Raw genomic sequence first — 15,163 nt, 5'->3', positions numbered from 1 at the left:
ATTTACTACATTCAAAATATTTCCATTGTATGTTATTACTAATTTCAATGGATTATTTACACTTGTACATTATAAAATACTATTTTTTAATCTTTCCAAATTACAGAAAAGAAAATCATATTAACTTTCATTATTTTATGTTCCTTAATTGCCATAACTAAATAATAGCCAATATTGACCATTAAAAATACATAAGTAAACAAACTTAGGAATACTTTATAAGTGTATAATACAGTTTAGTTATCAGACCAGAACCGAGACAGGGAAATCAATAATTTTATTTCTTACTTTTTTTTTTTATAATGTGATTTTAGATGAATTCCACTTCCTGATTCTGTTCTGAAATAGAAATATCTCTATGGATAAAATGAACTTCCATATTTACATACTGAAACAAAATAATTTTATAATCAAATGCATTATATCTGAAGCTCAGTGTTGTATGGCAATAAATCACAATTGAGTCAAACTTCAGTTCAACATTTAAACTTTGGGAAAAATATGGTTAAATATTACCTCATAATAGTCTCTTATAAAGGAAAATTCATTTGTGAATCATCTAATATCATACATAAAACATTCCTCCTATAGTCTTATCTTCAATATTAAAAATTCATCCCTCTGTAATTACTTTCAGGCTAGAAATTGCAATGATATTCTCATAATACCAGAAGGAAAATATACCCTATGGATATTTGGGAGAATGCCAAGTGACTAGACTGAAGAGCTGCTTAATTGTTCTCCACCTTTATGATGAACAGGCTTATTATATATTTCTGTAACTTCCAATATCCTTTCTCATCATCAGGTTAAGAATCAAAATTTCACTCACAGCATCCTCATAAGGGAAAGAAAAAAGTAGACCCTCTGTTCAGATTTACTAACTCTCTGAAATGTGAAAGTTACTGAAACAATCTAGACTTAAAAAAAAAAATTATTACCAACATGGCCACAAATACAAATGGATGCCTTTTAAAATATTATTTGTCATACATTAAATATTATACCAACATAAATAATAATTTTGGAAGTATATTTATCCTAAAGTTTAATCATCAGATTTTTCAATGTGAGCCCTGTGTGTTTTTGCTTGTCATTGTTTTATAGAAGACAATATGAAGAATATGCTGGGTAACACAGGTAACTTAAAACAGCAAGCCTATTGTGCTTTTTAATTTTCATGGGTCCTTCAGATGTGACCCATTGGGGAACATGATGCTATTCATTCTTGAGACAGATGTGTTTATGAGAAGTTAAAAGAGGAAGAAGTGAAGTGAAAAATTAATATTTTTTAAGCATCTATCACTTTTAAGGCAATATAAAAGAAAATTTCCAGTAAATAGTGAGGTAAGAATTAGTATGCATCTTTTATGTTGTTGTTGTTGTTAGGTGCTGTCAAGTTGGCTTTGACTCATACCGACCCCCATGTACACAGAACAAAACACTGCCCGGTCCTGCACCATCCTTACAATAGTTGTTATGCTTAAGCCCATTGTTGCAGCCACTGTGTCAATCCATCTCATTAAGGGTCTTACTTTTTTCTGCTGACCCTGTTCTTTAGCAAGTGTGATGTCCTTTTCCAAGGACTGATCCCTCCTGACAACATGTCCAAAGTGTGAAAAACACAGTCTTGCCATCCTTGCTTCTAAGGAACATTCTGGTTGTACTTCCTCCAAGACAGATTTGTTCATTCAGACGGATCCTGGCTGAAAGCAGAGAATACCAGAAGGATGTTTACCTGTGCTTTATTGACTATGCAAAGGCATTTGACTCTGTGGATCATAACATTGCAAGAGTGGGAATTCCAGAACACTTAACTGTACTCATGAGGAACCTGTACATAGATCAAGAGGCAGTTATCAGAGAGAACAAGGGGATACAGAGTGGTTTAAAGTTAGGAAAGGCGTGCATCAGGGTTTTATCTTTACACCATACCTATTCAATCTGTATGCTGAGCAAATAATCCGAGAAGCTGGACCGTATGAAGAAGAATGGGGGCATCAGGATTGGAGGAAGACTCATTAACAACCTGCGTTATGCAGATGACACAACCTTGCTTGTTGAAGGACTTGAAGCACTTACTGATGAAGACCACAGCCTTCGGTACAGATTAATGATATAAAGGGTATAAAGAAAACAAAAATCCTCGCAACTGGACCAATAAGCCACATCATCATGAACTGAGCAAAGACTGAAGTTGTCAAGGATTTCATTTTATTTGCATCAATAATCAACACCCATGGAAGCAGCAGTGAAGAAATCAAGATGCATTGCATTGGGCAAATCTGCTGCAAAGGATCTCTTTGAAGTGTTGAAAAGCAAGGATGTCACCTTGAAGACTAAGGTGCACCTGACCCAAGCCATGGTATTTTCAATTGCATCATACACATGAGAAAGTTGGGCAATGAATAAGGAAGACCGAAGAAGAAATGACGCCTTTGAATTGTGGTGTTGGAGAAGAATATTGAATATACCATGTACTGCCAAAAGAATGCATCTTTTCTAGGAGCCTAAAATTAAGCATGTAAGTATATAGCTAGTTAGTAGCTAAGCTGAAATTCACACCGGGGCAGTATTAGTTATCTAGGACAGCCTAACAATGTTTCCACAAACTTAGTGTCTTAAAACAACATGTATTTATTATCTCATAGACCTCTGGGCCATAGTCTAGGCACAGCCTAGCTGAGTCCTCTGCTTCCAAGTGCCACCAACCTACAATCAAGGTATCCACTGGGGCTCTAGTATCATCTGAGTCTGGACTGGGAAAAGGATTTGTTTCTCTTCAAGGAGAAATTTATTCTCTCACAGTCTAGGAAGGTAGAAGTCCGAATTCAGGGTGTCATCTCCAGGCGAGTGCTTTCTCTCTCTGTCAGTGCTGGGGGAAGATCCTTGTCATCAATCTTCACTTGGTCTAGAAGCTTCTCAGTGCAGGGACCCTGAGTCCAAAAGACATGGTCTGCTCGTAGAGCTTCTTTCTTGGAGCCACGAGGTCCCTCTCCTCTCTGGTAGCTCCTCTCTTTTATATCTCAAAAGAGATTGAGTCAAGATACTACCTAATCCATTAGATTGAGTCCTGCCTCATTAACATTACTGCCTCCAAGCCTACCTCATTAACATCATACCCAGAGCCCAGTGCCGTAGAGTAGATTCCAACTCATAGTGACCCTACAGGACAGAGTTGAACTGTCCCATAGAGTTTCCAAGGAGCGCCTGGTGGATTCAAACTGCTGATCCTTTGGTTAGCAGCCATAGCATTTAACCACTACACCAGCAGGGTTTCCTAATTAACATCATAAAGGTTAGGATTTACAACACAGAGGATAATCACAGCAGATCGCAAAATGATGGACATGACTGGGAATCATGGCCTAGCCAAGTTGATACACATTTTTTGGGGGGGGTACAATTCAATCCATAACAGTTATTCACCGGTAAAATGCATTTTTAACCTCAGCACTTTTTTTAATTTTCTCTTCGTATATTTGGTCTAACTCCTACCCAGATGTCTCTTGTAACTTCTCTATTTGTATTCCCCACCCTTCTCATAGTAGTGGGCCTGGAGATAGGGAGATGTTGTCCCTCTACATTACAGCCATTTACAGATTCACAGATCTCTCCCTCCACCCTCAGCATATCTTGAAAGTTTTGTCTCTTGGGTCATGGTCATGCTAAAATTAATTTTTGGTCACTGAAATATGCTGCAGATGATGCATTGATAATGCTGGCCTTTCAGGTTTTTGAACTCCATGTCTCTAATAAACTTTTCTTCCTCTCTGCCTCAGCCTCTCACTTTCCTGGTCATTCTCTTAGCCTCATCATTATCAAAAAATTAAAAACTTCCTTTCATCAAATTGTAAGCTTCTTACACTGAGCACCACCTCCCATCATTCATATTTGCTTTCTTGAGGATTCTATCTTCATCAGTCTTTCTATCCTGACAAATTTAATCAACTAATTTAACTTAACTGTCCTTACCTTAGTCTTGTTTCTCTTTCCCTGTGGTCAACCATAATAATCACTTTTGTGTGTGTGTATGTGCTCATATTCTAAATCATTTTCTCTTTACTGTCTTCATCTTACTTTTCTTTAGAAGTGACTAATTTTTTCTAAGTCTTCTAAGATGGTATGGTATCAAACAACTTCAAAAGAGTTTTAGAGGTATATTTAATGTCTCCCTCACCCCACTACAACACTCTTTGAAGAAAAGGAGATACATAAGTTCACTTACATACCCAGATCTTGACCTTTGCCTACACATCTTAGTTTCTGATAGGCTGAATTTCAAATGACTCTCTCCATGTTTAAGTTTGCATTTATTCAATAAGTATGGATCAGTGCATATGTCATTCACCAGACCTTCTTTTTGGTGCTGAGAATACAAAAATAAACAAACCAAGCTCTAAGGTTTTTTTAGTTTAAATGTAACTGCAAGGGGAAATTTTTTGGAAAATTTGAGTAAATAAAATAATAATGTAATTTAAGATGGTGATAAATACTATGAAGAAAAAAAATCAGGGTAATGTGAATGACAGTAACTGGTTGGGAACTATAACGCAGACTGAAGAATCAGGGGAAGCTTCTCAGATTTTAGTTGATACTCAAAATGAGAAGAAATGAAGGAGCCAGATGTACAGGCTTTGTTAGCAGTGCTCCAGGAAAGGGAGCAGCCATTGCTGAAGTACTGGGATTGGAAAATTGCCTTATTCCTCAATCACCAGTAAGAAGGCCAATCTGGTGGCAGCATGATGAACTCATGGCAGAATTGCCCTTGTTCCTATAAAAGTGAGTTTAAAGTCACAAGGGAAGTTCTTTTTCAAGATGACAGATAGATGATGGATAGATGATAGATAGATAGATGATAGTTGATAGATGATAGATGATAGATAGATAGATAGATAGATAGATGATACATACATACACACACATACAAATATGATTTTCTTTCTATTAAAATCTGACTCATTTTTCTATTCAAACCTGTTCTGTATTTGTTGCCATTAATAAACTTAATCAATTACGTGATGCCCGTCACTTTAAGCAATTTACCAAACTCTGACTGGTTTTCAGGTTCCTATTTTTTTTATCCCAACCAAAACCCAGTACAGACTTATTATTTTTCTGAGATTATATATGAGTTAATTCCAGATATTGACAACATTCTTTATTTTTTTATTAAAGTTTCTCTTTACACTTCCAATTGAGTTCTACGTCTTCAAACACTAAGTCTTTCTAACAAGCTTATTTTCTTTATTACTTTTATAAGGCAATACCAAACAATTAATATTATTCCATGTCACTTTACTTGGAAGTACAACATTAAATATATTCACTGATATCATATCAGGTATTTTGTAAATCCAGGAATTTATTCTCTCAATATTTTTCTTTATAGAAAGTAGTCTTTTTTTTTTTCTTGATTGTACAAGTGAGCTACCACATTGTAAAAAGTAATTCAAGCAATAGGGAGAAGTATCACAGAGAAAGTAAACATCATCCCAAATCACATTAAATGCAGTAACACAGTTCTCAGTATGTGTGTGTGTATGCATGTGTTTATTTACAAAATGAGAAAATGCTATGAACGAGGTACTTTTACTCAACATATATAATGGGCATCTGTTCATATCAGCTGCATAATACAAAAACCAAACTAAACTCATTGCCATTGAGACAATTCCAACTCATAGCTACCGTATAGGACAGAGTGGAACTGCCCCATAGGGTTTCCAAGGAATGCCTGGTGGATTCAAACTGCTGACTTTTTGGTAATCAGCCATAGCTTTTTCCACTATGCCACCAAGAGCTGCATAATAGTTCCCTATAAATAATTATAATAATTGATTTAACCAGCCCTCTATGGGTGAATATATTTTTTCAAATTTTCTATAATATAAATTAACTATCATTACTGTGATTAAACTCCCTGTGTATATTTTATTACATATATCCTTGTGATAAGTTCCTAGCTGTTGTATGGCCTGGCAAAAAATATTTGTGTTTAGTTATGATACATATTGATCCACAATGACCATTAGAATGCTTGGATTTAATATGCATCCTCAGTAGCAGCACATGAAGTATTTCTGCATTTTCTATTCAAAAGTTGGCTTCTTCAATACCTTAGTTATTCGTACTACTTGCCAATTAAAAAAGAAACTATAGATTAATTTTGTTATGCTTGTTTTTTATTATGAGCAAACTTGAATATCTTTTCATGAATTTATCAAACATATTCCTGCTTTCTGATATGTACTCTTTAAATCTTTGACTTTTTTGATTTTTAAGTATGAATATTTATAATAATTGATTTAACCAGCCCCTATGTATGAATATTTATGATTTATACACCTTTATGTTACGGGCATGGTCTTTTTTTTAATATGTTATGCAAATACTTTTGTTAGTATTTAATGTGTCTTGTAAATTTATCAAGTTTTTATATTATAGATTTCAATGTTTCTGTTTAATTGAAACTAACTTTGTAACATGTTGTTACAGAGTCTTTAAATCTATATGGAATCCAAATGACCACCAACATTTTTCTAATAAAGTCTTTCAGTATTTACATATATATGCGTCTGTGTGTATATATATACATATACACACACACGCATATATATAAATGGACTGGGACTTATTCTGACCAAAAAAAAAAAAAAAAAGGTAAAGAGGAGTGAGAAGACTAAAGGGCACTGTTCTCCAGAAATTATGAGCCCTTACCTTGTTTCAGCATTAAAATTTTGTTGTCTATTTCAAGTTGTTTTAGATCATTCTGTTTGCAAATGGGAGGATGGGGATGACTGTAAAAGTACTTTCACAACCATCATCCATTTTCATAGTCCTTATACACAAGGTGATATTAAAAGTATTTAATAAGTGGTAGGAGCCCTTATGGCTCAGTGGTTAAAAGATTGGCCGTTAACCACAAGGTTGGCAGTTCGAATGCACCAGCCACTCCTTGGAAACCCTATGGGGCAGTTCTACTCTGTTCTGTAGGGTCACTATGAGTTGGAATTGACTCGAAGGCAACAGGTTAATAAGCAGCAGCCATTCAAAGCAGGAGCTGGCTGTCAACAGGCAGAGCCCAGGAGGATCACTGCGGGGACAGGTCTGAATACTCTATTGTTCAGCGGTAGGAAGGTCCTCAGGATTTCACAGAAGAAACTTCTTGGTTAGGGCGGTGATAGAACAGGTTGTGATACTCAGCGGGATCATTAAGTATTTCGATATTTTAAAAAGCACTACATAATGTCAGATATACTGAAACATGCCAGTTGAATAACAGATTTATTCCTTCTCAATTTTGTAATTGTATGGAGACCTGAGACTAAAGTACTGCATTTTGTTTAATTTCAAATTTACCTCTCTGACTATCTACAGCAAATGTACAAGTGCTATTCCATTCAAGTATTCCTCTTTTTTGTTACAGATAATGACTACCTGATGTTTATTTTATTACTATTATTTTTTATATTGGTGAAAGTATACACAGCCAAAGAAACAGAACTTCAATAATTTCTACATGTAGAATTCAGTGACATTGGTATTATTCAAGTAGCGCTACCATTCTCACTACCATATTTCAAATTATTCCACCATGATTATCTTACTCGCTGCCCTCTAAATGTCCCACCTAACCTTTCAAGCTGCTGTCAATTTGATCTTATATTAAAGGTAATAAAGGTAATTCTTTACAAGAGCACAATGCTCAAAAAAGACACACTTTACTAATGAAGAGAAACCATGAGATGCCGTGGTGGCTCACTGGAAAGGTCTATGGTTTAAGCCCACTGGCTACTCCATGGGAAAAAGATGCTGCAGTCTGCTTTTGTAAAGATTTACAGCTTTGGAAACCCTATGGGGCAGTTCTACTCTGCCCTATAGGGTCACTATGAGTCAGAATCAACTTGATGGCAATAGGTTTGATTTGGTTTGGGGTTATTTTTGGCTTCAAAGAAGACTTCAGAGAATAGTTTTTGTTTAAGGTTTAAAATTTAAAGATTACCTCAAAGTAATAGTTCTGGGCTTCAATGGCGCCAGAAAGCCTGGATGCCATTGAGAATTTGAAATTCTATTACGCATTAGTCCCCCTGTGATCAGGATTCTTCTGACTAGAAGGAGTCCTGGTGGTGCAGTGATTAAGTGCTTGGCCTCAAACCTACAGGTAGGCAGTTGGAACCCACCAGCCACTCCGTTGGAGAGAGGTGTGGCAGTCTTCTATAAAAATTTGCTGCCTTGGAAACCCTGTGGGGTAGTTCTACTCTGTCCTATAGAGTTTCTATTAGCCAGAGTCAACTCGATGGCAACGGGTTTGGTTTTTTTGAGTTTTTTTTATGTCTAGTTCATTTTTAAAGATAATAATTAGTTGAAGGTTTTAACCTTTTATAAAAATGAAAGAAAAGTTAGTAGCATACTTTTATTATTCCCACAGATAAATTGTTCTTTTTTAAAATACAAAATCAGGCTATAACGATAAGTAAACAAACCACTGAACTCAAAAAGATGAGGGAAAAAATAATTAAAATTCTACCAAGTTAAAAATAAATATATACACATATATACACACACTCACACGTATATTTTATACATATATATGAATGCCCAGCAGCAAACGCATATTCAGAAACATAAACCAAAATAATCCAATTTATTTCAAACAATGTTATTAAACACACAATCTTAACATACTATTTCATGTGACTAAGGGTTTAAGTAATGAATAGTACGACTCATCATTAAATTAATGATTATTACATTTATTCGATAGGTGTCTACTTTGTGGCCATCGACATATAGTTATTGCCTTAGTAACAGGCCCACACATAAGAGAACTATTTTCTTTCAGCTGGATTATTTTGAATTTTTACAGTGAAAAGGAAAAAAAAAAAAAAGTCATTTCCCAAAGTCAAATTTTGTCTTTTAGTTCTTTAGAGAAAGAAACAAAAATAAAAGAAAAGTATGTCTGTGCTAACATCTAAAATAATAATAAAAGCAAAAAATGTATTTTAAAGTAACTACAGTTGTCTTTGTGTTTCACCATCTAGGATTACATTTTATCTTCAAAATAATCCTTGGAGGCAAGCAGGGAGGTTTTATTATTATCCATTTTCAAATCAAAATATCTCAAAGACAAAACCTAGAAAATGGCAGAAAGAGACCTGAGTTGATGTAGTCTATCCTTTTGCCATATGCCCCGTTAATCATTTTTATTTTAAGATATGTTTTAATCTAAGTAACAAAGAATGAAAATCAGCTGAATTTTAAATAAAATTTGTTTTTTAGTATCTAATTCTGGCATTTTTCCTGATTTTCTACAGAATCTATAATGAAATCCAGATCAGCTATATATGAATTACAGGACCAAATAAACCTAAATAATCTTTGTAAGTCTTACTTTATTGATGTATTAAAATAAGGATAATTATTATGTCCTCACAATGCCACTAAATGGCCACTAATTGTATAGTTTTACCTTATTAAAATTACACAAAATTTTTAGAATAGGACCTGTAACAAGTTAATTTATATAATTGCAAAAAAGGCAAGTGCAGAAAGACAGCTTTTCAAAGCAAGTCATTTTGTAGGATCTGTTGAACACAGGGTTAAAATGTTCTTACATCTGGCATGTACTTGTAATATTTGTCAGATGTAACACCTGCTCAAATTACTATTACATAGATATTACTTCAGATTCAGGATACGAAATTGCCAGGTCAGTTTTTCAACCTCTAAATCCTAAACTTTGATGGCCACTTTTCCTCAGGAAAAATTGCATAGATTCGTTGAACGTGCTGCAGCCTGTAAATGAGCGAGGGCTCTTCCCTGCACTTTTCCGTCCTTGATTTCATTTCACTCCTATTCTCTGGGATTCTTATAAATAATGCATGCCAATGTTTCCTACAATCAGTCTTTGAGATCAGCTTTTAAAATTACAGGTAGGGTTTATTTTGATTAGGAAAATAAAGGAAGGGATAAATATACTTAGACCTCCAACAAATGTGGTTAATATAAAAGTGGTCTGCTTCTTCTCCCAAAAATAGGTCGATTTATTTCATGAGTCTTGAATGAAATTTATGTTCTAACGGCATATATGGATGTCATATATATTTGTCACATGTACATACAAATAATTAAAATGCAATTATGTACTGCCTATGAATTTGTATTTAACGTATTATTTAAAATAAAATTTGTCTGCATCCATGAGATATTTCTATGATGATCTCAGTCAACTGGCAAGCAACCAACTGAGAATAAAGTAAAATTTGATGCCTATGACCTCTACTCCTTTATGCAAGCCTTGCTAACTGAGCCTGGAAATGAGGTAAGATGTATTCGACAGGCATCCATATAACTACTAGAAATTAGAGCAATAGTTTCCTCTTAGCCACCTCCTCCAAAAATGGAAATTTTGAACGGAAAACAGCTAGGGTGACAGCACAATAAAATGAAGTGTCATTTGGCAGCCATCCACTAGACACTGAGCAAAACCCATTAAGGGAGTAAGTAAATGGATCATTCCTCACTCAGCTGGCCCAGACCAGTAACAACTCCAGCTATTTGGCTGCTTTCTCTCAGGATTCATTTATGCTCCTCTATGATCTGTTTTGCCTTAGGGAGATGGGTATCCCAAAACTCTATTCCCAAAGCTCTCTTGCCAGCTGCCTTCTGGTTGTTCTATGAACGGGAGGCACTAGTGGGAAGTGAGAGCAAGGACTGTCTTGTTGCTTCCGGCTTCTGTTGGCTGGCCTCAAGCAACAGTTGACAGGTAGATGAATGAAAGGCTTTTGTCAAACTTGGAACGTGAAATTCTAAAAACACAAAGCAAGATCAAGCATACTGGAACCCTACAAATTATGAGAAAACAAGAAGCAAAAAATAAATAAATAAATAAATACTAACAGATAGGAGTGCTTGCTTCAGCAGCACATATACTATAACTGGAATGATACAGAGTAGGTTAGCATGGCCCCTGTTCAGGGATGACACGCAAATTCATGAAGCATTCCATATTTCCAACTGCTTATTGAGAAGCTAGTTTGTTATGTAAACCTTCATCTAAAGTACAATTAAAAATAATAATAACGTGTAAGATATAGAGAATATAACCTATGAGCAGCAATTCCATTTACCCAAGAGAAATGACAATAATATTATAATGCTTCATTAAAAACATAAGAACCATAAAACACCAACAGTTCCTCCAGTACTCCTCCCATGCTCCCGTGACAATAATGGAAAACAACATACCAAAGACAAGAAAAATATAAGAAACATAATTGGAAGGGAAGAAAACAAAGTACCAATGTTTATAGAGGCTATGATTGGGCACTTAGAATATCCAAAGGATGCAACAAATAAGTTTTAATTAATAAGAGGACAATTATGTAACCTGAAATCAAATGAAGACACCTTATTTCTCCCCAAGGTCCCTGAGTGGCACAAATGGTTTGTACTAGATTACTAACTTAGAGGTTGGTGGTTTGAACCCATCCCCTGGTACCACAAAAGAAAGGCTGGGAGATCTGCCTCTGTGAAGATTACAGCCAAGTAAACCCTAGGGGTCACCATGAGTTGGAATCGACTTAATGGACGTGGCTTTAGTTTTTGTTTAATCCCTCCCCACCAGGAATGATAGGATACGTGGTCTGTCACACCTTTGGCAAAACAAGGAGGAAGATAGGGTTACCGCACAGTGGGTAAATAGGAATTAGCTAAAATTTTGTTTATTTTTTTTTAAGGCAGCTACTAGCTTTCTAGGTGGCACAAATGGTTTGTGTCCCATTGCTAACCAATACAGGACAGAGAAGAACTGGGGTTTCCAAGGAGCAGCTGGTAGATTCAAACTGCCAACTTTTTTGTTACCAGCCAAACTCTTAATCACTATGCCACCAGGGTTCCTAAAGATGGTTCAAACTCTCCCAGCAGTACTGGGTAAAAGGACTGACAATTTGCTTCTTTAATGATTACAGCCAAAAAAAGATTCTGTGGAGTTCTACATTACAAGACATGGGGTCATTATGAGTAACAAATGACTGATGGAAACTAACAACGACAACAGGACAAATATTGTAACTTAGAGATATGATGAAAAATTATTGCAATATTGTTAGTGTCAATTCTCCCAAAATTAATTTGTAGATTCTTTATAATTCCAATAAAAATCCAGCAGTATTTTCTTAGAAATCAACAAGTTGATTCTGAAACATATGCAGAAAATTAAAGAGCCAACACAATTTTTAAAAAGAAAAACAAAATTGGCAGATTCACATTAGTACCTGACTGAAGTACCTGATTTCAAGACTTATATAAACAAAGTTTGTTTTGCTTTGATAAGACACATTTTAAAAGTCTCATGAAAAATAAATTAATAAATTAGACCTAATCAAAGGTAAAAATCTTGTCTGAAAAAGACACTGTTGATAAATGAAAATAAAAGGCACATATTGGCAGAAAATATTTGTAAATCTCAAAACTTAATAAAAGAACAAACAACTCAATAAATTATAGGCTAAATAATTAAACAGATTCTTTACCAAAGATGATATACACATAAAAATTTGATCAACATGATTAGGCACTAGAAAATGTGAATTAAAACCACAAGAAGACTCCTTTCCACACCTGTTCCAATGGCACAACTAACGAACAAGCATAAACCTGACAATATCAAGTGATGACAAGGCTAAGGAGCAACAATTACTCTCATGTTCAACTGGTAGGAATGTAAAATAGATCAGCCAATTTTAAAGCAGTTTAGCAGTTATCTTTTGGAGTAAAACATACTCTTAGCATTCGATTCAGTATTCCAAGTCCTGGATATTTACACAGGAAAGATGAAAACATACATTCACACAAAATCTTGGATACAAACGTTTATAACAATTTTATTAATAGCTGCGGTGTCAGGAAGAAACAACTTACAGTGTAGTCAGTGAGACAGAGGCATAATACGCTGACTATGCTATCTAATTTTAATCTGGATTTCTAGACTAACAGCTATGTTTTTTGAGAAAAACATGTTTTCCTCGGTGGTCAAAACCAGGATGTGAAACCATATGCCCTGAGGCATCTTAACTAAGTGCCCATTTGCACCCCTCAAAATACTCATAGTCAGAAAGAGTACTGTTTGGATGCTGTTGCCAACAAGATATTTTTGCAAGAGAGACAAATAAAATACATGCAAGCATCTTGTGACCATGATGTAAGCATCCTGTGAAACCATCTATAATCACCAACTATTAATAATCAGTAACCAATCAGAGTATGATTATTATAGTATGTATTGATTTTCCTGTAACTGTCCTCCTGGTGGTTAGGTTCCTCTTTTTATCCCATAAGAATACTTGTATAACAAAACTGCACTGGGACTACTTGGTTCCATTTTCAGTGGGCTGTATAGTTTCCCAGTTGCAATTGTTTTAAACCCTTAATAAACCTCTTTGTTTTAACTTGAAATAGCATTCAAGCTTTTCTCTACAACAATGCCAAAAACTGGCAACAATCCAAATGTCCACAAACTTGTCAATGGATAAACAAACTGTAGTCCACTCATATAATGGAATAATATTCAGAATAAAACACAAAGCACTGAAAATAAATGCAACAACAGGGATGAATCTCAAACACATTATACTTAGTGAAAATACACGGCCAATATATACAGTAAAACATGCATACAATAACATGCGATGTATACAATAAAACACAATGTAATGCCAATACATAAAACAACTGAGTGAATCTTGAATGCAGTACGCTGAATGGGAAAGCAAAATCTTGTCTGAAATGCCTACATACTTTATGATTTCATTTATTTTAAATTCTGGAAAAGGAAAAATTCAGGAAGGCACAAATCAGTGGTTTTTAGGAGCTGAGTGCCAAGAGAATTGCCTACATGGGGCCCTGAGGAAACTTTCTGGGGAGATGAAATTATTCTGTGTATTGATTGTGGTGGTGGTTACATGGCTATACGCATTTATAAGAATTCATATGATGTGTACCTAAGAAGGTTGGATTTTATTTCTCTGTAAATATTAAGGGCTCAAATACTAGCTGAAGGGTTGGCAGTTTGAAATCACCCAGAGGGCTTGGAAGACAGGCCTGGCAACCTGCTTCTGAAAGGTCACACAGGGGGTCACCATGAGTTGGAATTGACTCAATGGCAACTAACAGCAACACCTGGCTTAAAGTATGTTTTAACTCTGATATTAAGCTTGTGAATTTTCTAATATTTTGAAATAACTATCCAAATATTAGGTTGTGGCTCAAGTAACTCCCAAACCAAAGTAAAATGATCTTAACGGATGCTTAATAAATCCGTATTTATAGATAAAACTTGTTCATGAATAATCCTTTCACTCCCAAAGAATCAAATAGAGAGTCAAAATTTTCTTATTCAGAAATCTTAACTATTTTACCATTAAAAAGCCAAATAGATTTTAAACTTTTTAAAAACTTATTTGGAAACTTGATTAAGTTACATATTGATTCAATGGCAGAATAAGCTACTAAACTCAAGCCCCCAGGCATTGCTTACTTTATTATGCAACAAAATTCCTATTTGCTTATACTTTGCATGGAATACATTTTGATAATAGAGCTTTCTAGGTATATATTAGTTTAATGAAACATACCTATTTAAAAATGATAAATAAATCACTGCATTGAAATAGTTTATCAGTTCTAAAGTTTTAGAACTTTAGGAATTTTGAAGTTTCTATTGTTTAAGAATGAGAATGCTACCCCAAAATTAAAAGACAAAAAGCACTAATAAACAGCAATGCCCAGACCAAAACCTCAAGAGCCTCTTTGATATAGTACTCGACATAACTAACTTTAAGAATTACTATTCAGATTTTGAGGTAGATAAAGGTAGTTTAATATTTAGAATTATATGGAAAAATATATTTAATATGCCTATAACTTTGTCATAAGCATTATAAAAAAAACATATTGTATTTAAAAAAACAGCATTTGAAAGTAAATAAGTTACATAAAAATAAATTTAAATGCCAATGCTTAAAGCTTACCTTATTCCATTAAATGTATCGTTAAATGTCTATAAAGATCAAGAAGGTCATGCAATTACGTACAGTGGAGCCACAACGAAGTCTTTATTTGCAACATTTGCAGGGCTTTCAGATTTCTTTAGCAATCCCTA

At 34.7% G+C, this 15,163-nt stretch overlaps 1 non-coding gene across 1 annotated transcript; it reads left to right on the top strand.

Annotated features, from left to right (window-relative positions):
* The first annotated feature begins 10,910 nt into the window (after positions 1 to 10,910).
* Positions 10,911 to 11,017, top strand: LOC111750953 (U6 spliceosomal RNA). The gene has a single exon (XR_002786024.1). It is a non-coding gene; the product is annotated as a U6 spliceosomal RNA (small nuclear RNA).
* The last annotated feature ends 4,146 nt before the right edge of the window (positions 11,018 to 15,163 follow it).

The sequence above is a fragment of the Loxodonta africana genome, chromosome 25 (assembly GCF_030014295.1).
Source record: "Loxodonta africana isolate mLoxAfr1 chromosome 25, mLoxAfr1.hap2, whole genome shotgun sequence".
Taxonomy (NCBI): domain Eukaryota; kingdom Metazoa; phylum Chordata; class Mammalia; order Proboscidea; family Elephantidae; genus Loxodonta; species Loxodonta africana.
This window is presented reverse-complemented; position numbering and strand designations above follow the sequence as displayed.